We start from the raw sequence: 25,164 nt of genomic DNA on the forward strand, positions 1-25,164 counted from the left end.
CAGACACTTTGCTCCATAGGAGACAAAGCCACCTTGTGAGCTTCAAGAGGTTACCACTTCCTCTCCGTCCAGAAATAACACCCCAGCTGAGCTGCCTCTTCTCAGGGTATGTCTACACTACGAAATTAGTTCGAATGTATAGAAGCTGGTTTTATTGAAATCGGTTGTATACAGCCGATTGTGTGTGTCCACACAATAAAATGCTCTAGGTGCTCTAGTCGGCGGACCGCGTCCACAGTACGAGGCTAGCGTCGACTTCCGGAGCATTGCACTATGGGTAGCTATCCCACAGCTATCCCACAGTTCCCGCAGTCTCTGCCGCCCCTTGGAATTCTGGGTTGAGATCCCAATGCCCGGATGATGCAAAACAGTGTCGCGGGCGGTTCTGGGTACATGTCGTCAGGCCCCTCCCTCCCCCGTCACAGCAACGGCAGACAATAGATTCGCGCCTTTTTACCTGGGTTACCTGGGTTACCTGTGCAGACAACATGGAGCCCGCTCAGCACAGCTGAGCTCACCGTCACCATATGTCCTCTGGGTGCCGGCAGACGTGGGACTGCATTGCTACACAGCAGCAGCTGCTAACTGCCTTTTGGCGGTAGACGGTGCAGTAGACTGGTAGCCTTCATCGGCGATCTGGGTGCTGGCAGCCGTGGGGCTTGCCTTTTGGCAGTAAATGGTGTATTATGACTGTTAGCCGGCCTATTACAAGTCGGGTCATCGCACATTAGCAGAGTCTTCCCTGAGCAGCAGCTCGTGCAATAGGCCTGAAGACCATCGTCATACACCGCCCCGTATTTGCTGCCAAGCACCCAGAAAGATGCCGAGGGCTATCAGTCACGCTGCACCGTCGTCTTAAGATGTAAAAAAATAGATTTGCTCTGTATTCATTTGCTTCCCCCTCCCTCGGTCAAATCAACGGCCTGCTAAACCCAGGGTTTTCAGTTTAATCTTTGGGGGGGACCAGTCTGTGACAGTTGTTTGTGTCTCTCCCTGATGCACAGCCACCGTTCTTTATTTTAATTCCCTGTGCCTGTACGCCATGTCGTCACTCGGCCCCCCTCCCTCCTTCCCCTAGGCCGTCAGATACTACGTTTGCGCCACAGCTCAGAGAGCCGAGAAGCGGTTCGCGCCTTTTCTTTGAATTCTGGGTTGAGATCCCAATGCCCGGATGATGCAAAACAGTGTCGCGGGCGGTTCTGGGTACATGTCGTCAGGCCCCTCCCCCCTCGTCACAGCAACGGCAGACAATAGATTCGCGCCTTTTTACCTGGGTTACCTGTGCAGACAACATACCACGGCAAGCATGGAGCCCGCTCAGCTCAGCTGAGCTCACCGTCACCATATGTCCTCTGGGTGCCGGCAGACGTGGGACTGCATTGCTACACAGCAGCAGCTGCTAACTGCCTTTTGGCGGTAGACGGTGTAGCATGAGTGATAGCCGTGGGGCTGGCAGCCGTAGGGCTGCATTGCACCAGCCCCTTGCAGGCGATGGTATATTATGACTGGTACCCGTTGTCGTCATACTGGTATGGCTGTCAATCATGGCCACCTGGGCAGACATGCTACTGTTTTGATGATGACGGTTACCAGTCGTAATATACTATTTTCTGCCAATTGCCCAATATTGTCTGCTAAGCACCCAGAAGAGGCCGAGGGCGATGCTGGGTGCTGGCGGACGTGGGGCTGGCAGATGTGGGGCTGCATTGCTACACAGCAGCAGCCCCTTGCCTTTTGGCAGATGATGGTATATTATGATTGGTACCCATCGTCATCGTACTGGTATGGCTGTCACTCATGCTGCACCGTCGGCTGCCACCTTAAGATGTAAAAAATAGATTTGTTCTGTGTTCATTTGCTTCCCCTTCCTCCGTGAAATCAACGGCCTGCTAAGCCCAGGGTTTCCAGTTTAATCTTTGGGGGGGACCATTCTGTGTGACAGTTGTTTGTGTTTCTCCCTGTTCCTGTACCTGTACGCCATGTCGTCACTCGGCCCTCCCTCCCTCCCTCCCTCCCTCCTTCTCCTGGTCCATCAGATACTACTTTCGCGCCTTTTTTCTGACCAGGCGCCATAGCTAGCACTGGGATCATGGAGCCCGCTCAGATCACCGCGGCAATTATGAGCACTATGAACACCACGCGCATTGTCCTGGAGTATATGTAGAGCCAGAACATGCCAAGGCGAAACCCGGACCAGGCGAGGAGGCGATTGCAGCGCGGCGACGAGAGTGATGAGGAAATTGACATGGACATAGACCTCTCACAAGGCACAGGCCCCAGCAATGTGGAAATCATGGTGTCACTGGGGCAGGTTGATACCGTTGAACGCCGATTCTGGGCCCGGGAAACAAGCACAGACTGGTGGGATCGCATCGTGCTGCAGGTATGGGACGATTCCCAGTGGCTGCGAAACTTTCACATGCGTAAGGCCACTTTCATGGAACTTTGTGACTTGCTTTCCCCTGCCCTGAAACGCCAGGATACCAAGATGAGAGCAGCCCTCACAGTTGAGAAGCGAGTGGCGATAGCCCTGTGGAAGCTTGCAACGCCAGACAGCTACCGGTCAGTCGGGAATCAATTTGGAGTGGGCAAATCTACGGTGGGGGCTGCTGTGATCCAATTTGCCAGGGCAATGAAAGACCTGGTGATAGCAAGGGTAGTGACTCTGGGCAACGTGCAGTCAATAGTGGATGGTTTTGCTGAAATGGGATTCCCAAACTGTGGCGGGGCCATAGACGGAACCCATATCCCTATCTTGTCACCGGAGCACCAAGCCACCGACTACGTAAACCGCAAGGGGTACTTTTCAATGCTGCTGCAAGCCCTGGTGGATCACAAGGGACGTTTCACCAACATCAACGTGGGATGGCCGGGAAAGGTACATGATGCTCGCGTCTTCAGGAACTCTGCTCTGTTTCGAAAGCTGGAGGAAGGGACTTTCTTCCCGGACCAGAAAGTGACCATTGGGGATGTTGAAATGCCTATCGTGATCCTTGGGGACCCAGCCTACCCCTTAATGCCATGGCTCATGAAGCCGTACACAGGCAGCCTGGACAGGAGTCAGGACCTGTTCAACTACAGGCTGAGCAAGTTCCGAATGGTGGTGGAATGTGCATTTGGACGTTTAAAAGCGCGCTGGCGCAGCTTACTGACTCGCTCAGACCTCAGCGAAAAGAATATCCCCATTGTTATTGCTGCTTGCTGTGCGCTCCACAATATCTGTGAGAGTAAGGGGGAGACCTTTATGGCGGGGTGGGAGGTTGAGGCAACTCGCCTGGCCGCTGATTACGCGCAGCCAGACACTAGGGCGGTTAGAGGAGCACAGCAGGGCGCGGTGCGCATCAGAGAAGCTTTGAAAATGAGTTTTGTGACTGGCCAGGCTACTGTGTGAAACTTCTGTTTGTTTCTCCTTGATGAACCCTCCAACACCCCCCCCCCGACCCGGTTCACTCTACTTCCCTGTAAACCAACCACCCCACCCCACCCTCCCCTCCCGCTTGCAGAGGCAATAAAGTCATTGTTTTTTCACATTCATGCATTCTTTATTAGTTCCTTACAGAGGTAGGGGGATAATTGCCAAGGTAGCCTGGGATGGGTGGGGGAGGAGGGATGGAAAAGGACACACTGCATTTTAAAACTTTAACTCTTATTTAAGGCCAGCCTTCTGATGCTTGGGCGATCATCTGGGGTGGAGTGACTGGGTGGACGGAGGCCCCCCCACCGTGTTCTTGGGCGTCTTGGTGAGGAGGCTATGGAACTTGGGGAGGAGGGCTGTTGGTTACACAGGCTGTAGCGGCGGTCTCTGCTCCTGCTGCCTTTCCTGCAACTCAACCATACGCTCGAGCATATCACTTTGATGCTCCAGCAGACGGAGCATTGCCTCTTGCCGTCTGTCTGCAAGCTGACGCCACCTATCGTCTTCAGCCCGCCACTTGCTCTGTTCTTCCCGCGATTCAGCCCGCCACCTCTCCTCTCGTTCATATTGGGCTTTTCTCATCTCCGACATTGACTGCCTCCACGCATTCTGCTGTGCTCTATCAGCCTGGGCGGACATCTGCAGCTCCGTGAACATCTCGTCCCTCGTCTTACGTTTTCTCTTTCTAATGTTCACGAGCCTCTGCGAAGGAGAAACATTTGCAGCTGGTGGAGGAGAAGGGAGAGGTGGTTAAAAAAGACACATTTTAGGGAACAATGGAAACACTCTTTCATTACAAGGTCGCATATTTCGGCTTGCAGGCAGCCATCGTAGGCCACAGTGTTTTGGCTTTTTTAACCTTCTTAACATGCGGGAAAGGTTGCAAACAGCAGCGCATTTCCCATATCAAGGATGAATTGGGTTGTCCATTTAAAATGGGGTTTCAATGTAAAAGGAGGGGGCTGCGGTTTCCCGGTTAACATGCGGCACAAACACAAGTAAACCACCCCCCCCACACACACACACACGATTCTCTGGGATGATCACTTCACCCCTCCCCCCCACCGCGTGGTTAACAGCAGGGAACATTTCTGGTCAGAAGAGCAGGAACGGGCGCCTCTGAATGTCCCCCTTAATAAAATCACCCCATTTCAACCAGGAGAGCTTTCTGGAGATGTCCCTGGAGGATTTCCGCTCCATCCCCATACACGTTAACAGACTTGCTTGCTTTTTTTTTGTAATGTTTACAAATATTTACAAAGTTACACTCACCAGAGGTCTCCTGTGTGCCCTGAGGGTCTTGGGTGAGTTCGGGGGTTACTGGTTCCAGGTCCAGGGTCACAAACATATCCTGGCTGTTGGGGAAACCGGTTTCTCCGCTTCCTTGCTGCTGTGGGCTACCTACAGTACCTCCATCCTCATCTTCCTCGTTCCCCGAAGCGTCTTCCCTGTGTGTTTCTCCAGTGAGAGAGTCATAGCACACGGTTGGGGTAGTGGTGGCTGCACCCCCTAGGATCGCATGCAGCTCCGCGTAGTAGCGGCAAGTTTGCGGCTCTGCCCCGGACCTTCCGTTTGCTTCTCTGGCTTTGTGGTAGGCTTGCCGTAGCTCCTTAATTTTCACGCGGCACTGCTGTGTGTCCCTGTTATGGCCTCGGTCCTTCATGGCCTTGGAGATCTTTTCTAATACTTTTCCATTTCTTTTACTGCTACGGAGTTCAGCTATCACTGCTTCATCTCCCCATATGGCGAGCAGATCTCGTACCTCCCGTTCGGTCCATGCTGGAGCTCTTTTGCGATCCTGGGAGGACTCCATGACGGTTACCTGTGCTGATGAGCTCTGCGTGGTCACCTGTGCTCTCCACGCTGGGCAAACAGGAAATGAAATTCAAACCTTCGCGGGTCTTTTCCTGTCTACCTGGTCAGTGCATCTGAGTTGAGAGCGCTGTCCAGAGCGGTCACAATGAAGCACTGTGGGATAGCTCCCGGAGGCCAATAACATCGAATTCCATCCACACTACCCCAATTCCGACCCGCAAAGGCCGGTTTTATCGCTAATCCCCTCGTCGGAGGTGGTGTAAAGAAACCGGTTTAAAGGGCCCTTTAAGTCGAAAGAAAGGGCCTCGTTGTGTGCACGTGTCCAGGCTTAATTCGGTTTAACGCTGCTAAAGTCGACCTAAACCTGTAGTGTAGACCAGGCCTCAGAAACGAGGCATTTCCTAGAACTGAGCTGTAAGCAGGGTCGGAATGAGCTCTCCCCTGACATCTAGTGACAAGCCGGGGAAGAGGACTTTAGGAGTTGACCATTTTTTCATGGACATAGCCACCCTGCCTACATGCTCAGCACAATGGGGCTGCTTTGCCCAACTGATCCCTTTTGGCTGGTGTTGGGTCACTTTGTTATTGTGGAAGGGGCACTAAAGCATCGTTATCCTTGTTGTGTGAACCGAGTGCAGCAGAACTGTGCTTGGCCTGCCCTGAGTGAAGGACTCCCCCTCAACTGATCTGCACTCGCTAGGCAGGGGCCAAAGGTGTCTAAGCCGAGAGGGGACAGAAAGTGTGTGTTTGCGGTTGTTGCAGGGGCTTATGCCCTAGGTCCTGTGTGACTTTTCTTATTTCCACTGTGTAATGACAGAGCTGATTGAGAGTTTTGTTGTAGACCAACAGAGCTGAAATCACTGATAAGCAGGTCCAGGCCCTAGACTTGCTGTGGGACAGTGTTTCTCATGCAAGAAGCTGCCCAGTCTGCACTAGCAGTGAGGTTCCCACACTAACAGCTGACATCACTGACAGTGTTAAATTGGGAGAGCTCAAGACATGCCAGAGGGTGCAGGTCGGGGTAGCTGATACCAGATGCAGTGCTAAATTTGTAACAAAAGAGGTGCCAGGGCTTAAGCAATTTTTTTACATTCATAACTGACATGGCAAACCCAGAGGTGCCGGGGGGCTAGGAACTGCCAGGCCCAGAGGTACTCAGCCCTTGCACAAATTAAGCACTGGATGGGTTAGATTGGGGCAAACTCCTTAAACCCACACCCCCCTCTCCGCCGCCCGTTCTTACCTGGCCAAACCTTCGCTTCTCTCCGTGCAGACAAAATGTTACCTGAGAAACAAAAGTGAAACTCCGTGTCCTTTATGTGCTCAGCTATGGGGAGGGGGCAGGAGGAGGGGCATGAGGATGGCGGGGGCAGGGGTGGCCCTACTCTCACATTGGTGCTGCCACGATGTGGGATGGCAGTTGGGTGGGGACACAAAGAGGCACAGAGGGGTGGGCCCAGGCTGGAAAAGCAAGTGACAGAGACCGGAGGATGCAGAAAGAGAGAGATTGGGAAGGAGAGTCGAAGTGTGTTAGGAGGGTGAGAAAAAGTGGGAACCAAGAGACCAACTCTGGAGGGACTCTGCAAAGGGGGGTGTATCAGGCAGCCTGGGAAACGTAAGAGGGGACCCCTTGGGTTGAAGAGACAACCCCAGATATTGCCAGGGCTCCCCGCTCTTCAGCACTGGGCTGGGCTCTGCCTAAGGGCCATTGACTGGGTGTGGGGTGGGGCAGGTGGCTCAGTGGTAGGGGAGATTAGCACCACAATTGTGCCAGGCGCTGCACAGCCCCTGACTGAGATTGGATCCCCCGTTGTGCCAGGTGCTGCACAGATCCATCAGGGATGGTCTATATGGTGCTGGTCCTGCCATGAGTGCAGGGGACTGGACTTGATGTCCTCTTGAGGTCTCTTCCAGTCCTATGAGTCTATGATTCTATCATGAGAGACAATCCCTGTGCCAAAGTTTTATCATCCTAATTTTGTACATGGGAAAACTGAGGCCCAGAGAGATGCAGTGACTTGTCCAATCACACGAGGCATTGGTGGCAGAGCCATAGATAGAACCCAGGAGTCCTGGCTCCTAGCCCTGCACTTGGATGACAAGATCTGCTCAAGTCTCCCTGCATTTCACCATTACTTCTCCCATCGTTCCCACAAACCTACCCTTGAACCTCAGAAACTTTCCATCCTTGGGAGAATATACTTCTCTCCCCCACACGCTAGATCACACCTTTTGGAGCAGTGGGGGGGGGGGAGGCTGGAAGCCAGGACTCCTGGGTTCTATCCTTGACTCTTGAGAGTTTGGGATTGTCACCTGAATAATGACTGGCAGGTTGGGGGAGGGGCTAGCGGATGGGACATGAGACCTTTCCCCTCTAGGATGTGACAGCTCCAATAGTGTCTCAGCTGTTTGTTAATTGTTGCTATTTGCAGTTCACACCTTTGGGCTAAGCAGAGATCAGGACCGGCCCATTCCTGGCTGTGACATTTGACATTGAATTCAGTTAAGAAATTCCTTTGTGTACGAATAACAGCCCACTCAGGTGGAAACTGAAAGAAACAAGGGAACGGCTCTTTCTGGGAAACAAGAGATTTAGCAGATTTATGCTGGCTGCATGCCCGGACAGCAGACACAGCCACCCAGAAAGAACTGAGTTGCAGCTGATGCTGGGATGGGACAGCTGGGTAAACTGCAGAGTCATACTGACACTTTCTGAGGGGGACCTTGCTGTCACCAAGGACTGTTCTGAACCTGACATCTGTAGAGGGCTCTGTGAGCATCTCTTTCTTCGGGCCTTTACTACCATTGGGTGGGACAGCCTGTGACACTGTACCTCACAGTAGCACCCTTGAACCCCCATATTCACCACTGTGATATGATTATGAGATGTTTTGTATTATGCATTCCTTGTGAGGTATCATTTAAAAAGTCTTGATCTGTTCAACATTAACATCCTGTTGGATTGGATGTACTCTCATTGCATGGGGAGTAATGAAGTTTTGCTCTGTTTGTTTCTGAAATATATTGTGAGGTTGGGAGACACTCTCAGCCGACCTTACAGTTGCAACATAGGAGGGCCAGAAAGGTGTTGATGGCCCATCAGGAAGAATCCACTCTCTGAGAGACTCCTTGGAGAGGGCACTTAGTCAGTGGGATACTGCCTGACCAATGGGACTGCCTGACCCCCATGACACAGCAAGGATCTTTCTAGCAACTGGAAGAAAGTGTAAAAGAGGGACAGTGACATCATCACTCCCACCCCCATCTTTAGTAAGGCTTTTGATACAGTGTCACATGACTGTCTCATTAACAAACTAGGGAAATACAACCTAGATGGAGCTACTATAAGGTGGGTGCAGAACTGGTTGGAAAATTGTTCCCAGAGAGTAGTTATCAATGGTTCACTGTGATGCTGGAAGGGCATAACAAGTGGAGTCCCGCAGGGATCAGTTCTGGGTCCAGTTCTTTCCAATATCTTCATCAACGATTTAGATCATGGCCTAGAGAGTACACTGATAAAGTTTGCGGATGATGCCAAGCTGGGAGGGATTGCAAGTGCTTTGGAGGATAGGATGAAAATTCAAAATGATCTGGACAAACTGGAGAAATGGTCTGAAGTAAATAGGATGAAATTCAATCAGGACAAATGCAAAGTACTCCGGATGGAACAATCAGTTGCACACATACAAAATGGGAAATGACGGCCTAGGAAGGAGCACTGCAGAAAGGGATCTGGGGGTCATAGTGGACCACAAGCTAAATATGAGTCAACAGTGTAACGCTGTTGCAAAAAAAGTAAACATAATTCTGGGCTGTATTAGCCAGGAGTGTTGTAAACAAGGCACAAGAAGTAATTCTTCCGCTCTACTCCACGCTGATTAGGCCTCAACTGGAGTATTTTGTCCAGTTCTGTGCGCCACATTTCAGGAAAGATATGGACACATTGGAGAGAGTCCAGAGAAGAGCAACAAAAACGTTTAAAGGTCTAGATGACATGAACTGTGAGGGAAGATTGAAAACATTGGGTTTGTTTAGTCTGGAGAAGAGAAGCCTGAGAGAGGACATGATAACAGTTTTCAAGTACATAAAAGATTGTTACAAGGAGGAGGGAGAAAAATTGTTCTTCTTAACCTCTGAGGATAGGACAAGAAGCAAGGGCCTTAAACTGCAGCAAGGGAGGTTTAGGTTGGACATTAGGAAAAAGTTCCTAACTGTCAGGGTGGTTAAGCACTGGAATAAATTGCCTAGGGAGGTTGTGGAATCTCTGTCACTGGAGATTTTTAAGAGTAGGTTGGACAAACACCTGTCAGAGATGGTCTAGATCAGGGGTGGGGAACCCACAGCCCACAGGCCGGATCCAGCCCGCTGCTTAATTTCATCCGGCCCGCAGCAAGTCACCGCGCCATGGGCTGCACGCTCTGAGCCTCAGTGCCCTCCCGCAGGGCTGTAGCCATGAGTGCCGTCTACAGCGGCGGCTCCAGGCACCAGCGCTCCAAGCACGTGCCTAGGGCAGCAAGCTGTGGGGGATGCCCTGCTGGTCCCTGCAAGGGCGGCAGTCAGGCAGCCTTCGCGGCTTGCCTGCGGGAGGTCCTCTGGTCCCGTGGCTTCGGCGGAAATTCGGTGGCGGGTACGCCAAAGCCGCGGGACCGTAGGACCTCCCGCAGGCAAGCCTGGACATGTACAGGCCATGCTTGGCCACATACAGCACCCACTACGTGAGCCAGGTGGCACCGGGGGGGGGGGGGGAGTAGGGGTCATGGCCATTGATAGCAAAGAATTCCTAGGCTCACAGTTCTTGCTAGACCTGGGCCCAAAGTGCTGTGAGCAGAGCAGCAGCTGGTACAGGTGGTGCTCCTAGGCGGCCTCCACGGAGCACCACACCAAGATAACGGGCGGCCACACCAAGCTGCTCATCTCCACCAAGCAAGACACCAGGATCTTCTCGACTTGGATGGAGAGCCTCAAAACCATCCCAGCCTGGGCTCCTACTCCCTAGTGTCCGTCACACCTTGGTGGGGCTGGAAGAGCCCAGGCGGGAAGCACTGAGATGGGTGGCAAAGGAGTACGTGGCTGAGTGGGGATGGAGAAGGAGTTGCCCCGATGGCTGCCCGGGGAGGGGCTATGCCATCTACTGGGACCTCTGCAAATGCAAGTGCTACGGGAACCCCCTCACCAACTCCATGTGCTGTCCACACAGGAAGGTCCACATGGTGTGGGGCAGTGGCCTGTAAAGGGACCCAACATCCGCCACCAACCCCCACATCAAGATTTCCTTCTAAGGCAGGGAACTGTGGATGCGCTCCATCAAGGGCAGTAACAACCCCACCCCGGTGGCGTAGGATCTGGATTTGGGGCAGGGAAGGCTGACAGGGCACAGTGTCCTAGAGGTGCAGGTGTGGGACCACCAGGACATGTAGAACGATGACTGTCTGGGGACCTGCCACCTGGTGCTTGTGGCCAGAGGCACTGGGAGACCTGCAACAACCTCAGGTGAGGCATCGTCATGTAGTGATACCACGTGCTGGGGTGTATGCCGAACCTGGGGGTGCAACTGCCATGACTAGGTCCCCTCACACTGCTAAGGAGAGGAACCCAGGAGTCCTGGCTCCCAGCCCTCCTCCCTCCTCTAACCACTAGACCCCACTCCCCTCCTGGAGCTGGGGATGGAAACCTGGAGTCCTGGCTCTGGTCAAACTTGTTTTCTTTGAATGGGGCCAGCTTGCCGAATGAGCCAGATGACTCTGTATCACTGCCCTCTCCCCATCGGTAATTACCACTCCGCCAGTACTTTGTCACCCACCAATCTTATCAGCAGTGATTATACATTATCTCCCAGTTCACTGATAACAAATATTTTTAAAAATGAGTCCTTGAGAGCTTCTTCAGACTCTTAGTCCCCAGGACCTGCTCCCCACAGCACAGTGAGAAAAGACTGTCCAGCCCTGCTGGTACCTAGGAGAGAAGCACAGGAGGAAGCAGGATCTCTCCCTCAGCAACTACCTGAAGGTCCCTCGCCCCGAGGGAAGGGAGGACCTGCTCCTGTTGCACCAGGGTGTGGGGTTCTGTCCCAGCTAGTGGCGCTGAGACCCCACAGAGAGAGAATTAAATGACTCAGCTCCATAGCCCTAGGTAATAGCCAGTTGGCTTTTAGCTTATGCTGTACAGGCTCATGCACTAAGCCCCCAGGTTCGATCCTGCCCGCTGACGACCGGGGTCTGTCAGTGTTTTAAGTGGGGGGTTGGGACGTTATTGACATGAACTGTGACCGTATCGATCATTGCTGCAACCAAGGTCCTAGAGTTGCACAAAATCTTGTACGAAGGAGGTCATGTGAGGTGTCTATGGAAAGGTTGTAATTTGCTGGGTATGATGATGCTGTCTGTATGTGTGTATCACTTTTGTATTTGAAGTTATGAGTATTGGCTATGGGCTTGTATCTCAATGTGTTTGGTTCTAAGTAGCATTCGTGAAGCATTTGGTCAGTTTCTTGAGAAAGGAATTTTCAGATTAAGTGCCCAATCAAGAATCACTTAACTCACAATGGAGCTTGGGAGACTCCAATCCACGTATGAGAAGCCTTCCTGGGAACGTTCAAGGTAGCATGTGAGCAATGGCTGCTCTACCTGTAAAGAAGGGACTCATGCATGGACATGTGACTTGCCCATGTGACTCCAAACTCCACCTTGCTGCTGTGCTTTTCCACAGTAAGAACAAAGGGGTCCTTCCACACGGCAGAGGATAGAAAAGGCCCTGGAAACCCCTCCCTTCGGGGGGGACTTTGCTACAAACTGAAGCTCTGAACAATGGCCTGAATGACCCATCCCAGCTGGGGATGTTCCAGAGACTTGATTTGTGCCTGCAGTTTATTCTACCGCTGCTACAAGCCTGAACCAAGAACTTTGCCATTTCTGTATGTAATTGATTCCTTTAATTTTAACTCTCATCTATATTTCTTTCTTTTTATGAATAAACCTTTAGATTTTAGAGGCTAAAGGATTGGCAACAGTGTGATCTGTGGCTAAGATCTGACTTGTTTATTGACCTGGATGTGGGGCTTGGTCCTTTGGGGTCCTTCGAGAGAACCTTTTGTCTTTTACTGGGGTATTGGTTTTCATAACCATTCGTCCCCGTAAGGACTGGTGCTGGTGGTGATACAAGGGAACTGGAATATCTGAGGGAATTGCTTGTATGACGTCCAATTAGCCAGTGGGGTAAAACCGAAGTCCTCTCTGCATGGCTGGTGTGGCTTTAATAGTAAAGGACACCCAGCCTTGGGCTGTGACTGCCCTGCTCCAAGCAATTTGTCCGGAATTGATACTCTCAGTAGCGTCCCGCCAGAGGCTGCATCATTACAGGGGTTGTCTGGGATTACAACTGGGAAGTCTCTGAAGCTCAGGACGCGCTTCCTCAGTTAGGGGAAGTATGTAACCCACACACCTTCTGGGTGTGGTGGTGTGTCCCAGCTAGTGGCACCAAGGGGCAGATAAAACAAGTCTTCTCTACAGCCTTAGCTAGCAGCCAGGTGGCTTTTAGTTCATGCTGTAGAGGCCCATGCACTAAGCTCCAGAGGTCCCCGGTTCGATCCTGGCCACCGACGACCGGGATCTGTCAGTGTTACAGAGGCAGCTGCCACCCCAAGAAGGAGAGAGCTGCCATGCCACGCCCGGCCGCGAAGAGGTGCCAAGCACCCTTCAGAGCTTCCTGTGATAAACTGCGAACTTTGGACAATAGCGGGGTGCTAGGAAGGGTCACCCCCTTGTGTTGCCCCAGAGTAGCCTGGGTCAGAGCCCAGTGGGAGGCCCTGGGCTCCCCCACCATCTGCTGCGCCCTTCCCCCCAAAAGGGCCGAAACCCTGACCACTAGGCAACATCCCCATGAGCGAAGGCCATCACGAGGCATCCATCTTCGAAAGTTTGCAGAGGATGTGGGAGCAGAAAGGGTAGAGAGGATGAGGGTGGCTCTTGGGAAGAGGGAGCCTTATGGGAATCTGTTTACCGCCATCAACCCAAAGATCAGATCATTGATGCCTAGAATCTTCCCTGACATGTTGTAATTGATTACTTTGCATTTATCAACATTGAATTTCATCTGCCTTTTTGTTGCCCAGTCACTCAGTTTGGTGAGATCCCTTTGGCACACTTTGCACTCTCTTTTGGACTTAACTAACTTGAGTTGGTTTGTATCAGCTGCAAATGTTGCCACCTCACTGTTTACCCCTTTTTCCAGATCACTTAGGAGTATGTTGAACAGAACTGGTCCCAGTACAGACCCCAGGGGAACACCACCATTTACCTCTCTCCATTCTGAAAACTGACCACTTAGTCAGACCCTTTCTTTCTTGCCTTTGAACCAGTTACATATCCCAGAGAGGACCTTCCATCTTATCCCATTTTGCTTCAGAGCCAAGGGAGGGCCCTTCTCAAATGTTTTCTGAAAATCTAAGTACACTATATCCACGGGATCACCTTTATCTACATGCTTGTTGACTCCCTCAAAGAATTCTAGTCAATTCGTGAGGCATGATTTCCCTTTACAAAAACCATGTTCACTCTTCCCCAACAAATTATGTTTATCTCTGTGTCTAATAATTGTGCTCTTTATAATTTCACCCAATTTGCCTGGTACTGAAGTTAGCCTTAGTGGCCTGTAATTGCCAGGAGCATCTCTGGAGCCTTTTTTATGCATTGGTGTCATATTAGCTCTCCTCCAGGCATCTGGTGTGGAAGCTGATTTAAAGGACAGGTGACTTATTGCTGTTTAATTTATCAATTTGTTCCAAAACCAGTAAGGATACTGGTCCTTACTGAATAGTCAAGTCATGATCACTGGCCCCAGAGCAACCACGGACATCCAGTCCAGCGATCAGTTCATCTTTATCCAACACAAGGAGGCCCACAATAGAGTCACTCCTAGTTGGGCACAAAACTTTGTATTAGAAAAGTATCTATAATTTTTTAAAATGGCCAAGGACGATTTACTCCTGGCTACGTGAGACCGCCCCTGTCTGTCTCCCAGTAGGAAGTCCCCCGGGCTAACCTAATTTCTTCCCACAAGTCATAGACAGGTGCAAAAGGAGAAACATTTCCTGCTCTCTGGTGTGGATTCAGTGAATGGTGCCAGCCCCCCACCGGTTCATCTGCTGGGCTGTGTCAGTAGCAGCTTGATCCCTGTCCATTCGAGGTCTGGGGTTCTCAATAACCAAGAACGTAAAACAGGTAACGATGTGTCTAATGCAGGGGCTCTCAAACTTCATTGCACTCTGACCCCCTTCTGACAACAAAAATTACTACACGACCCCAGGAGGGGGGACTGAAGCCTGAGCCCTCCCAACCCTGGGTGTGGGGGGGAAAGCCAAAGCCCAAATCCCCCCACCCTGCGTGGGGAGGCCAAAATCGAAGCCCAAGGGCTTCAGCCCCAGACAAGGGGCTTGCAACCCGAGCTTGACTGCCTAGGGCTGAGGCCCTCAGGCTTTGGCTTCCCCCTCAGTCAGGGGGGCTCGGACTTCAGCTTTGGCCCCATACCCCAGCAAGTCTAAGCCAGCCCTGGTGACCCCATTACAATGGGGTTGTAACTCACTTTGGGGTCCTGACCCAGAGTTTGAGAACCACCTCCCTGCCCACCACTTTTTGTACCCTCTCTCCCCTACCTCAGTGGGCTGTAACCAGCGACATACCCATCGTCCCCCCGCGTTTCCCCATTTCCCCTCCCCAGGGAGAATTTCCATCTCCTCTTCCTTATTGCCCAGATTCAGCTGCCAAGAGCAGTGTTGCTTCCCTTCACGAGTGATATCCTGCAGGGCACATACACCACACCACAGCATTCCCCTGCGTCCACACTGGTGTTCCTGGCTTACAGATAACCCATCCTGCAGTGAGAGACTCCATCTCCCGTGTCCCTTTCTTCCCTCCATTGCACGGTGCTGGGGGAGAAAGAGAACATGTCCCGAGGGCTGAGGCCCCATGGGATTGCTGGCGTTGCAGCATGCGCTCCAGGAACCCTCAAGCCTCTGCAGCATCAGAACAGCAGAGCCTGGATTGGAGCAAGGGAAAGGCCTGTTTTCCACAGAATCCTTCCCTCAGGCCTGGAGCATTTAGGGCAGAAATCCCTGGGGGAGTTCATGTTGCTCTAAAAAGAGCTGCCAAGCGGGGGGTGCAGGTTCTTGACACCACCACACAAAGGGATCTGTTTGTTGAGCTGCATAAAGCCCTGCACTGATTCTCAGAGAGGATTCCCCCGAGCAGTTGGGGGAGGCAGGACCTTATTCCTTACCTCCCGTGACAGGGCCGTGTGAGAGCTTGTAGGAAGCCAGAGGCAGCTTTCTAGAGGGTTAATTCAGAAAGTCCCTGTGGAACCTAGGGCCGCGGCCTATGGCAGGAAGGAGCCAGGTGGTGGTTGGAGAGACTCTAGGAGGAATGCTATGGGATGGCGCTCTGATCTCCTCTTCACTCTGCTTCTTCCCACCCCCACCTTTGGGGTAAGTGCATCACCTTCTCCTTACTGCCTGTGGGCTGGAAAGCAGAGATGGCAGGAGAGAGGTTGCCCATTCAGCCCACGCACAGGGGGATCCATTGCAGCTCATGTCCTCCTGCTTGTCCCAGCCCAGAGCAATGCCTGTCACCGAGCCTGGACTCTGTGACTGCATTAGTTGCCAACAGGGGAGTGTGGCAGGAGAGGACACAGAACATGTCTACAAATCACTTTTTCTGGACTGCTGAGGTGGGGGGAGAGGCCAGAATCCATCTGGTGATTTAGGACTCTGAGGACGCTCTGGGATCGGGAGCGAAGTCTCTACAGCCTCGGGAGGTGCAAGTTTGGAGACATGTGGCTCCTACCTAGTCCAGCGTAACCTGCCGTGCTCCCCCACAGGAGCCATGGTAACAGGCAACACTGCCTCTCTCTTTCCTTGGCCACATGGATCGTGTCCTTTTTCTGGTGGCTAGTCCAGAAAAGGAGGACAAGCGCTCACTACTGCTACCACCTGAGGGAGTTGCTGGGTTGAGATCAGCTGGTTGAAGGAGGCAATAGCCCCAGAATCTGGGACTTCAAGCCCCTAGAGTGACCTCTTACCTTTATAGACCCCCCGCCCCATACACAGCTATTTGAAAGTTTAGCCTGATAGTAAAGAGACCCCTTTTCAACCCTTCACCACACAAGAGAGCCGGCAGCATTTGTCATGAACTATTTATTTCTCCTCTCCTGGCTCCCGCACTGCTTCTCCTCCCTACTGCCGCCAGCCACCTTCGAGTTCTCCCTCTTCTCTCCCCGGCTCTGCTCACTTGATTGCAGCAGCTCAGCGGATGGTCCAGCTTTACTCTCACTTCCATTCTTCTTCCCTTCTTTGGGTGGCTGCATTCGCCATTGAGCAGGCTGATGGAAATCCCTGAGTGCTCGGCCTAGGCCAGGGGTCTCCAACACGCGGCCTGCGGGGCTATTTCTCTAGGTAAGCGGCTCCAGGCCGCAGCCCAATGCCATCCTGCACCCCAACCCCCTGCCCTGAGCCCCCTGCCTGCACCCCAACCCTCTGCCACACCTCGCACTCCCTCCTGCACCCCACACCCCAACCCCTTGCCCTGAACCTCCTGCCTGCACCCCAACCCCCTACCTCACCCCTCCAACTCCCTGCCCTGAGCCCCCTGCCTGCACCTCAACCCCCTGCTGCACCCCAATGCTCTGCCACACCTTGCACTCCCGCCTGCACCCCACACCCCAACCCCCTGCCCTGAGCCCCCTGCCTGCACCCCAACCCTCTGCCACACCTCGCACTCCCGCCTGCATCCCACACTCCAACCCCCTGCCCTGAGCCCCCTGCCTGCACCTCAACCCCCTTCTGCACCCCAACTCCCTGCCCTCAGCCTCCAGCCACATCCCACACCCTTTCTGCACCCTAACTCCCTACCCTGAGCCCCCTGTCTGAACCCCTCACCCCTACTGCACCCCACACCCCAACCCCCTGCCCAGAGCCCCCTACTGCACTCTGCACCCCCTGCCTCACCCCTCCAACTCCCTGCCCTGAGCCCCCTGCACCTCAACTCCCGCCCTGAGCCCCTGCCACACCCCTCCTGCCCCCTCTGGGGGCAGGCCCTCGGGCAGCGAGGGGGGAGGGGTGTCAGTGATGCGGCCCTCGGGCCAATGAGCTAGTCCTCATGCAGCCCTCGTGGTCATTGGAGTTTGAGACGCCTGGTCTAGGCTCACAGGCCCAGCAGCTAAAGCCAAGCCCCACTGAGAGCAGGGGGAGATTAGCCTGGAGTGTCAGGAGTGGAGGCTTGGCCCATGGGGACCCCAGGCACTGCGGCTGCTGCCACCTTCATGGTGAATCCTCCAACGCCTCGCCAAAGGGCTCTTCCACATTCTGCAAACTGGCCTCACGGGCTGACTGTCTAGGAGAACAGAAACCCTTTGTTAGAGCCGGAGAGTCTCTTGCCACGGCTCCCTGAGGGTCACAGTCAAACACCTGCGAGTCTCTAGGAGGCTCTCAAGGAGTTCCCTGCTCAGGCACTTGGCACCCACTAGCCATGGTCTCGGACAGCGGCATTGCCAAGGGAGCTCAGCAGATGGACCCTTCTATGGCTTCCTGAGTGGGAGGGAGGTTGGTCTTGTCATTTAAGGCCTAGTGTCAGAGTCAGGGCTCCTGGGTTCTCTGACTTTGGAAATGGGTGGAGTCTAGTGGTTGGAGCTGGACTGGTTTCAGTCCCACACTTCCCTCCTGCCTCTGTCAGGGACGTCATGTGTGACCTTGCAGCCAGTTGCCTTCTATCCCTATGCCCCAGCGAACAGGGATAATACTGACCCCCCTCAGAGGGGCTGGCAGGGGTCACCAGCGTCATGACTCAAGTTGGAACGAGTTGTGCTCTTCGTAGTGAAGGGCCCAGATTCAGTCCCCATGGATGCCTAGGGGGTCTGTATTGTGGCCATGGTTTGACTCACCTAGCATTACAGGCTGTTTAGCCCGGTCCTGGCCAGGCGTGTTGCATCTGCTCCTGGCCCTCTCATCAGACACAAGAAGATGGCCCACCAAGGACAATCCATCAGCTCCCATCTGGTGTTCAGCTCCAGGATGGATGGGGAGCCCTAGTCAGGCCATAGAAAGACAGGGCGGGTGTTCCTTGGTGGAAACTGCTGGAGCTTCAGCCTCTGCTCCCACCTCCACCCCCACGCTAAGGGCTTCAAAAGTGGTGCCTGACCCCAGGTCAACAAAGTAGCCGAGCTGAGGCCAGGGTGGGACTGATCCTAAGAAAAGAGCAGATTTCTCCTCGGGTCTAGGGAGATTCCCCTAGGAAAAGCAGCTGGGGTGGGGCAATACAAGCACTACCCCTCAGCCCTTGAATAGCGGGCAACTGGGACTTTGGGAGCCAAGGGACTTGTGTATCTTGCTGGAGATCAGAAAGGGGCATTGGAGAAGTTGTACCAAAGTCCATGTCACGGCTGGGTCAAGGGCAGCCAGACCTACTGGTCAGAGCCAGAGTCCACACTCACATGACAGGAGTGGAGAGTCAGCCAGGTCAGGAGACTGGAAGATCAACAGCAAAAGACAAACTTGTGATCACCACCACAACTCAGATGCCAGGAAATCAAGCCAGGGGAGCGGCAGCAGAACCAGGCAATGCACGGTCCAGAACCGGGAGCAGGCCTGGTGTTCAGTCAGCTTCGTGTTCCTGCTGCTGTCTTACGCAGGGCCAGGGAGCTTTCCTGGGACTCCTCCAATAGGACCTCAGGAGTGGAGCCTCAAACTGGGGCGGAACTTCATGGGTCTGAGGTAAGCAATTTTCAGCAGGCTTCCAGGTGGAGGGTTGGAGTGTGGCTGCTCCCATGAACCCTGCAGACCCGGGTTGGAGACCCCTGGGTCGTGACAGTGAGTGATCTCTCCCCGCTCAAACCTCCTGCAGCAGGAAACAGTCTCCAGGATCCTGGACACCGCCTCTGAGAATAAAAGGAGGATATCATGATGAGAAACAGGGCTCTGTACCAGGGCTGGGATCCAGGAACAGGGAAAGCTCCCAGCCAGGCTATGCATCGGGGATGCCATTTCTCCCCCAAGAGACCCACACACCCCAAAGAGTAAATGGCTCTTACCTCCATGAGGGACTGGGATCTTCCATCTAAGCCTCTTTGAGAGCCGGCATTGCTGGGACGAGGTGACCTGTTCCCCACTGCTCCCTGACGTGGCTCAGCTACAGGAAGCGCCCGTCTGGGAGGCTGTGCCAGATCCCAGGGCCTGGAAGACAGCTGGAAGGAGGCTCCTATTCCTGTCACACCCAGAGACCCCATAGAAGGGCCAAGGGGAGAATAAAGGGCAGGAGGTGAAGCTAGCCCTGAGCCTCTGTCCCACCCCCACCTCCTCAAAAGTGGAGCTTTCCGAGCTCCAGTGGGGCTGTGGCCCTGACACAAGGGCTTTTCTGGACCATATGGGGCAGGGAGAGCTCTGCCTGGGCGCAGCGGGAATGGGGGGGGGTAGACAGGGGAGTGGGTGCAAAGGAAAGAGGTCCTGCCCCATATGAAGGAATTTGGGGGGCAGAGGGAAGAACCCTGCTCCACAGAGAGAGAGAGTTTCTGTGAGTGCCAGGGGGCTCCATTTCCCCTTCTCGCTCCCCCAATCAGAGGGAGGCCACTCCAGCTGGCCCAGTCTGATCTGGACCAGAGTCTGCAGGGTAGCAGTGGGCCCACAATAGGGCTGGGCGGTTTTGACGGGGTTGGGACTCACCAGCATGGCGCCTCCCGCTGGTCGCTCTGGGAATTAGCTCAGTTGATGGGGAACGCCCTCTGCTGGCAGCATCCCATCCGTCTCTTGTCCTCCATTGGCATCTGGAGCCGCGTTGCTCACCGCTTGACACTGCCCTTCAGGCCACTGCCCCTCCAGCAGTGTCCACTAGTCCATCCTCACCCCATTCCAGGGGCAGGGGTTAGCAACAGTCCTTGCACCTGCCTCGGTGGCCAACCGCAACCCCCAAAGTCTAGCCCCTTGTCTCAAGGGCCGGTTACAATTTGTCTCGGCCACCGGATGGCCAGATGCAGTACTGCCCAGCCCGAGATGCTGGTCTCCTGTTCTGGAGACAGACCTTCCCCCATGAAATTCTGGGACAGACTACCTGCTGCTCTCCTGGGCAGCCATTATATAGGGCCTAGCCTAGCCCTGATTGGCTGGCTCTAATCTAGGCCCTGATTGGCTCTCAGTAGGCCCTTCCGTGATTGGCTGATAGCTTGCACAGCCATTCTGGCCTACTCTAGTTCCCTCTCACATGGGGGTGGGGCAGCCGTCCCACCACAAACCCTCCCCCTTAAAAAATGCTCACGGGGGAGGGGAGGAAAGGGGTCCCTATCGCCCCAGCTTCCTTTGTAGTGGGGCCTGCAGGGCATCCCTTTCCTCTCGCAGGCCCTCCAAAGTCTGGAGCCAGCTGCTTCCCAGCTGTAGGGTCTGGGTTCCCACTGTAGAACGCCCTGGTCCTATGTGGGTTCCTACTTCTCTTTGGGTTCCCACATGGGCCCTCCTGGCTCCTATGTGGGTTCCCTCATTTCGGTGGGGCCTATCTGCCCCAGCCCCTTTCTCTCTAGGGGCCTCCGTCTTCACCACCTCTTCTCTGTGGCTGGTCTCTGACCGAGCCCTTGTTTCAGACACTCCCCCTTTCTGCCTCAGGGGGCAGTGCCTCTTTAAGTGTCCCCGTTGGTGGCAGTGGAAGCACTTTCTGGGTCTTCCCCCTGCCACATCCCTACTCCTGCTTGTTTGGGCCCTAGCCCTTCCTTCTGGGCTGGCCCGGGCCTTGGGAGTCCTGTAGGGGCACTCTCTCTTCAGGTGCCGTGGCTCCCCATAGACCCAACAAGCTGGGGGCCCTCCTGTTACTCTCACAGGGGGTGCCTTTTCTGGGTGGGGCCTCTCTGCCCCCTCCCAGGAGGGACACTCCTTCCTTTAGTGTCCCTGTCACCTACAGGCGAAGCAGTTCAGCGTTCCTGGCCTCTCGCCCTCGGTGCCGGATCTCTTGTTTGGTCTGGGTGCCGACCTCCACAGCAGCCAGAACAACTCCCTCTGCTGTTCGGCAAGCCGAGCCACCCAGGCCCTCCAATAGAAGTCTCTTTTCTCCACCATTTTGGTCTCTCCATGTGGCACAATCTGCCTAGTCTGCTTGACTGTGTCCTTCTTCAGGCCACTTCCCTCCAGCAGTGCCCCCTAATCCATCCTCATCTCCTTCCGGTGGGGAGGGGGGAAGCAGGTTAGCAACAGTCCTTGCACCTGCCTCAGTGGCCAACCAAAACCCCCAAAGTCTAGCCCCTTGTCTCAAGGGCCGGGTGCAGTTTGACTCAGCCACCACATGGCCAGGTGCAGTACAAGAGGGAACGGGGGGACCCAGGCCCACCAACTATCCTGGGTCCAAACCCAGGGATCCTCTAGTGGCAGTCTCCCTGCTCTCCCCTTGTCCAACTGTCCCTGGGCCACATCTCCTCTAGGCCCTTTCTATCAGGGCCTGCAGTCTGGCAGGTCTTGGGCCGGAGCTGTAGTATGCTCCCTTGAGCCTGCCCAGCACTGCTCTTTTGGAGATGCTGGTCTCCTGCTCTGAGGACAGACCTTCTCCCATGAAGGTCTGGGGGATACTGCCTGCTGCTTGCCTGGGCAGCCTTTATATAGGGCCTAGCTTAGCCCTGATTGGCTGGCTCTAATCTCGGACCTGATTGGCTCTCAGTTGGCCCTTCTCTGATTGGCTACAAGCCTCTGCAGCTGCTCTGGCCTACTCTAGCGCCCTCTTGCATGGGGGTGGAGCAGCCGCCCGACCTCAGCGATCAGGATTCCGTCCATTCTTGGGGCAGCACAGGCCGGGCAACTTTTTTGTTTTTTGCACTTCAGCTGTTCGGGCGGCGGCAGTCCGAGCATTGTTGTTGTTTTTTTTCTGCTTCGGCAGTTCGGGTGGCAGCAGTCTAAGTGGTTGGGGGTTTTTTGGTTTTCTTTTTGCTCACTTTGGCAGTCTGAGCGTTGTTGTATTTTTTTTTTGCTTGGGGCAGCAAAAATGGTAGAGCCGGCGCTGCTGGGCTGAGGTCGCTCAAGTGGTCAGCCCCTCAACACACTGTATCGGGGGTGGCTCAGGCCTGGGCGGGGCCCAAGCACCCCACAAACAACCAGACTTCAAGGGCGGGCCCTGGCCTGGGTGGAACCCTGGTAGCCAGCAAACAGACAGACTTGACAGGGCTGGCTCTAGCCTGGGCGGGGCCCTGGTGGCCAGCCAACAAACAGTTCCTGTCCTGGGCTACAGCCTCCTTGCACCGTGTAGGGGGTCAGCCACCCGGGGTGGGGTGGCAGGGGGACGCGGTCCCACCCTCCTCCCCCGCGTCCCAGCCCAAGGCGCTGGCAGGGGCAGGATTGGTTGCCCCTGCGTTGGCGGGGATCCAGCCGCAACACGCCGACTGAGCCGCGCCGGGCTCTGCAGCCAGCAGCTCCCGGGCTGCCCCTGGGCTACTTCCTGCCTCCCCGGGGTTTGGTACCTGCGGCCTCCAGGCCTCTTCCGGCTCCTTGGGGTAAACCAGAGCGGGTACTCCGGGCCAGTCCTCGTCCATGTCTGGGGTTAGGGTTAGGGGCCTCTGGAGAACAGGCCAAGTGTCCTCCTCTGTTGCAGGCTGTCCCCCAACTGTGGTGAAGGGCCGGCCTTTTATATTTCCGACCCCACGCCCCGGTCCTTATGGCGAGGGGGGCGGGGCGATATAGGCTCCGCCCTCCAAGGGGCGTGTAGGGGGGCCCTCGCTCTCCCCCTCGGAGGGAGGCCGCTCAGTTGAAACAGAGTCTACCAGAGGCCCCGGTGGCCAGCCAACAGGCGAGGGGGGTGGGGCGATATAGGCTCTGCCATCCAAGGGGCGTGTAGAGGGGCCCTCGTTCTCCTGCTCGGAGGGAGGCCGCTCAGCTGAAACAGAGTCTACCAGAGGCCCCGGTGGCCAGCCAACAGGCAAGGGGGGTGGGGCGATATAGGCTCTGCCCTCTAAGGGGTGTGTAGAGGGGCCCTCGCTCTCCTGCTCGGAGGGAGGCCGCTCAGTCTCACCACACTCCCCGTTTAGAGGGAGCAGGAGTTGCTGGTGGCCTTGGAGGCAGAATTCCTGCAGCGCCTCCGGCACTTGGCGCAAGTGCCGGATGATGTGAAGTTCGTTCATTATTTTGGCCGTGACGACCTCGTGCTGCAAGGGAACGAGGACCTGTCAGAGACTCAGATGCCCCCGTGGAATCAGGGGGAATTAAGGGCCCCTGGGACCAGCAGCATTTCCACCCAGCACCCGCGCACCTCTGAGGGATGAAGTCCCCCTCCTGACCCCCAGAATGGAGTCTTGTTTTCCTTTCAAGGGACCTCCAGTGCCAACAACCTCCTTGTAGGGGGAGCTCCTGCCACCTCCCACCCAGTGCCCCTGACAGCTGTTCCACCTCCAATCCACAGCTCAAGTTCTCTGACCCCTCTCCTCCACCCCCACCCAGGTTGGGCAGGGAGGGGGCTCTAGCGGGGCGGGGGGAGGGATTCTGGCAGCAGTGAAGTGGGATGTGGGGAGCTTGAGACCTTTCCCCAAGTTATCCCAGCCACTGAGGCTGAAGCCGCAGGATGGCAGCCCTGGTGAATGGGGCAGATCAGCAGCCCCTGCTGAGTGAATCCTCCCGTTCTCTCTAGAGCGAGTCCAGCCCTGCCGGCAGCAGGACGAGCTTCCCCCGCCCATGTGCCTCAGAACTGCCCGGTCAGTCGCCATCACCCCTCAGTCCTTGGCCTCCCAGGCTGCCAGTGACGGGAACAACTCTGGGAGGTGGCGCGGGTGACAGGAGAGGCTCGCAGAGGGCACGTAGAGGACTCTGCTGCCCTTCCCAAGAACAGAAGTCCGTGCTGAGGCAATGCTTGTCATTCATTAGCCTTGCTAACGAGCTGGGCTGGAACTGCTCCGGGGACAACCTCCTCCCTCCTGCTCATGGAGGTGAATTCATCTCCCTTCCCAGGAGCACCTGCTCTCACTCTCATTCCCCACCAGTCGCCTTGCTGCCAGGCCGGAGAATGGCCAGAGGATGGGAATGAGGCCTGGGCCCCGCCCCAATCTCCTGAGTCTAATGCAGCTGCTCACCGTGCTCCCCATCAGCTGCTCGGTTTGCCCCAGGAGGGAGTAAGTGAGGAGCAGCCCAGCCTGGCTGACACGCAGCAGGGGGTCGTGCATGGCCAGCACTGCTGTCTGCAGGAAGAATCTTCTCTGCCCCTCCGAGAAGAATTTGCCAAAAACCTGAAACCAACCAGATGTGAGGCTTCAGCAGATTGCCCCGAACCAGGCTCCAAATCCTGGCCTAGAACGGCAACTCCGTCGCGTGGCTCCAGGAGGCAGAGCTGTGCCGTGCCCTGGCAGAGTGTCCTTACCTCCCCGACCCTGGCGGTGTTCTTATAGCCGAGGAGCTGGCTGTCCTCGTGCCAGTCCCAGCACCAAAGGTCTTCGACCTCACGGATGGTCAGCTCTGGGAAAGAGAGAGACACATACACATTGGTCATTCTGGTTGCAGGGCTTGTGTCCTTCCAATCCCATTGGTGGCTGCACGGTGGGCAGAGCCCAGCAGAACTGCGGGGGTGGTGGAGAACACAGAAAGAGATAGAGAGAGACTGATCCGCCAGCCGGGGTCACTCGGAGAGAAATTGGCTGGGGTCCCAGTCTCACTCGTCTAGCCGGGTTCCTTACCCCTCTGGCGCAGCAGGAGCTGGTAGAGCCGGTAAACCCCCTCCCTGGCCTGCCGGCTGATGTCCTCGTCTGGGTCACTGATGGACAGAGCCAGCTGGGCCACGTGGTGGCCCATCCTGGGGAATTCGGCTGAGTTCTAATGGAAGGGAGAGGGAGAGGGGACTCCATCAGCATTTTCCTGTCAGCTCCCAGTCCCTGCCTGGGCCAGGACTCTCCTTCCCCTCAGCCCCTCTGCAGGAGATGCTAGAGGATAGGAGCTAGAGCTGAATCCTTAGTTA

At 55.1% G+C, this 25,164-nt stretch overlaps 1 long non-coding RNA gene across 1 annotated transcript; it reads right to left on the reverse strand.

Moving 5' to 3' along the window:
• Nucleotides 1-17,294: 17,294 nt before the first annotated feature.
• On the reverse strand, nt 17,295-19,132 carry LOC128836562 (uncharacterized). Its single transcript, XR_008444805.1, has 3 exons — nt 18,704-19,132; nt 18,155-18,298; nt 17,295-17,607 (listed from the first exon to the last, which is right to left on the reverse strand). It is a non-coding gene; the product is annotated as an uncharacterized LOC128836562 (long non-coding RNA).
• Between the last annotated feature and the right edge of the window lie 6,032 nt (nt 19,133-25,164).

The sequence above is a fragment of the Malaclemys terrapin genome, chromosome 4 (genome assembly GCF_027887155.1).
Source record: "Malaclemys terrapin pileata isolate rMalTer1 chromosome 4, rMalTer1.hap1, whole genome shotgun sequence".
In the NCBI taxonomy this organism is placed as follows: Eukaryota; Metazoa; Chordata; order Testudines; family Emydidae; genus Malaclemys; species Malaclemys terrapin.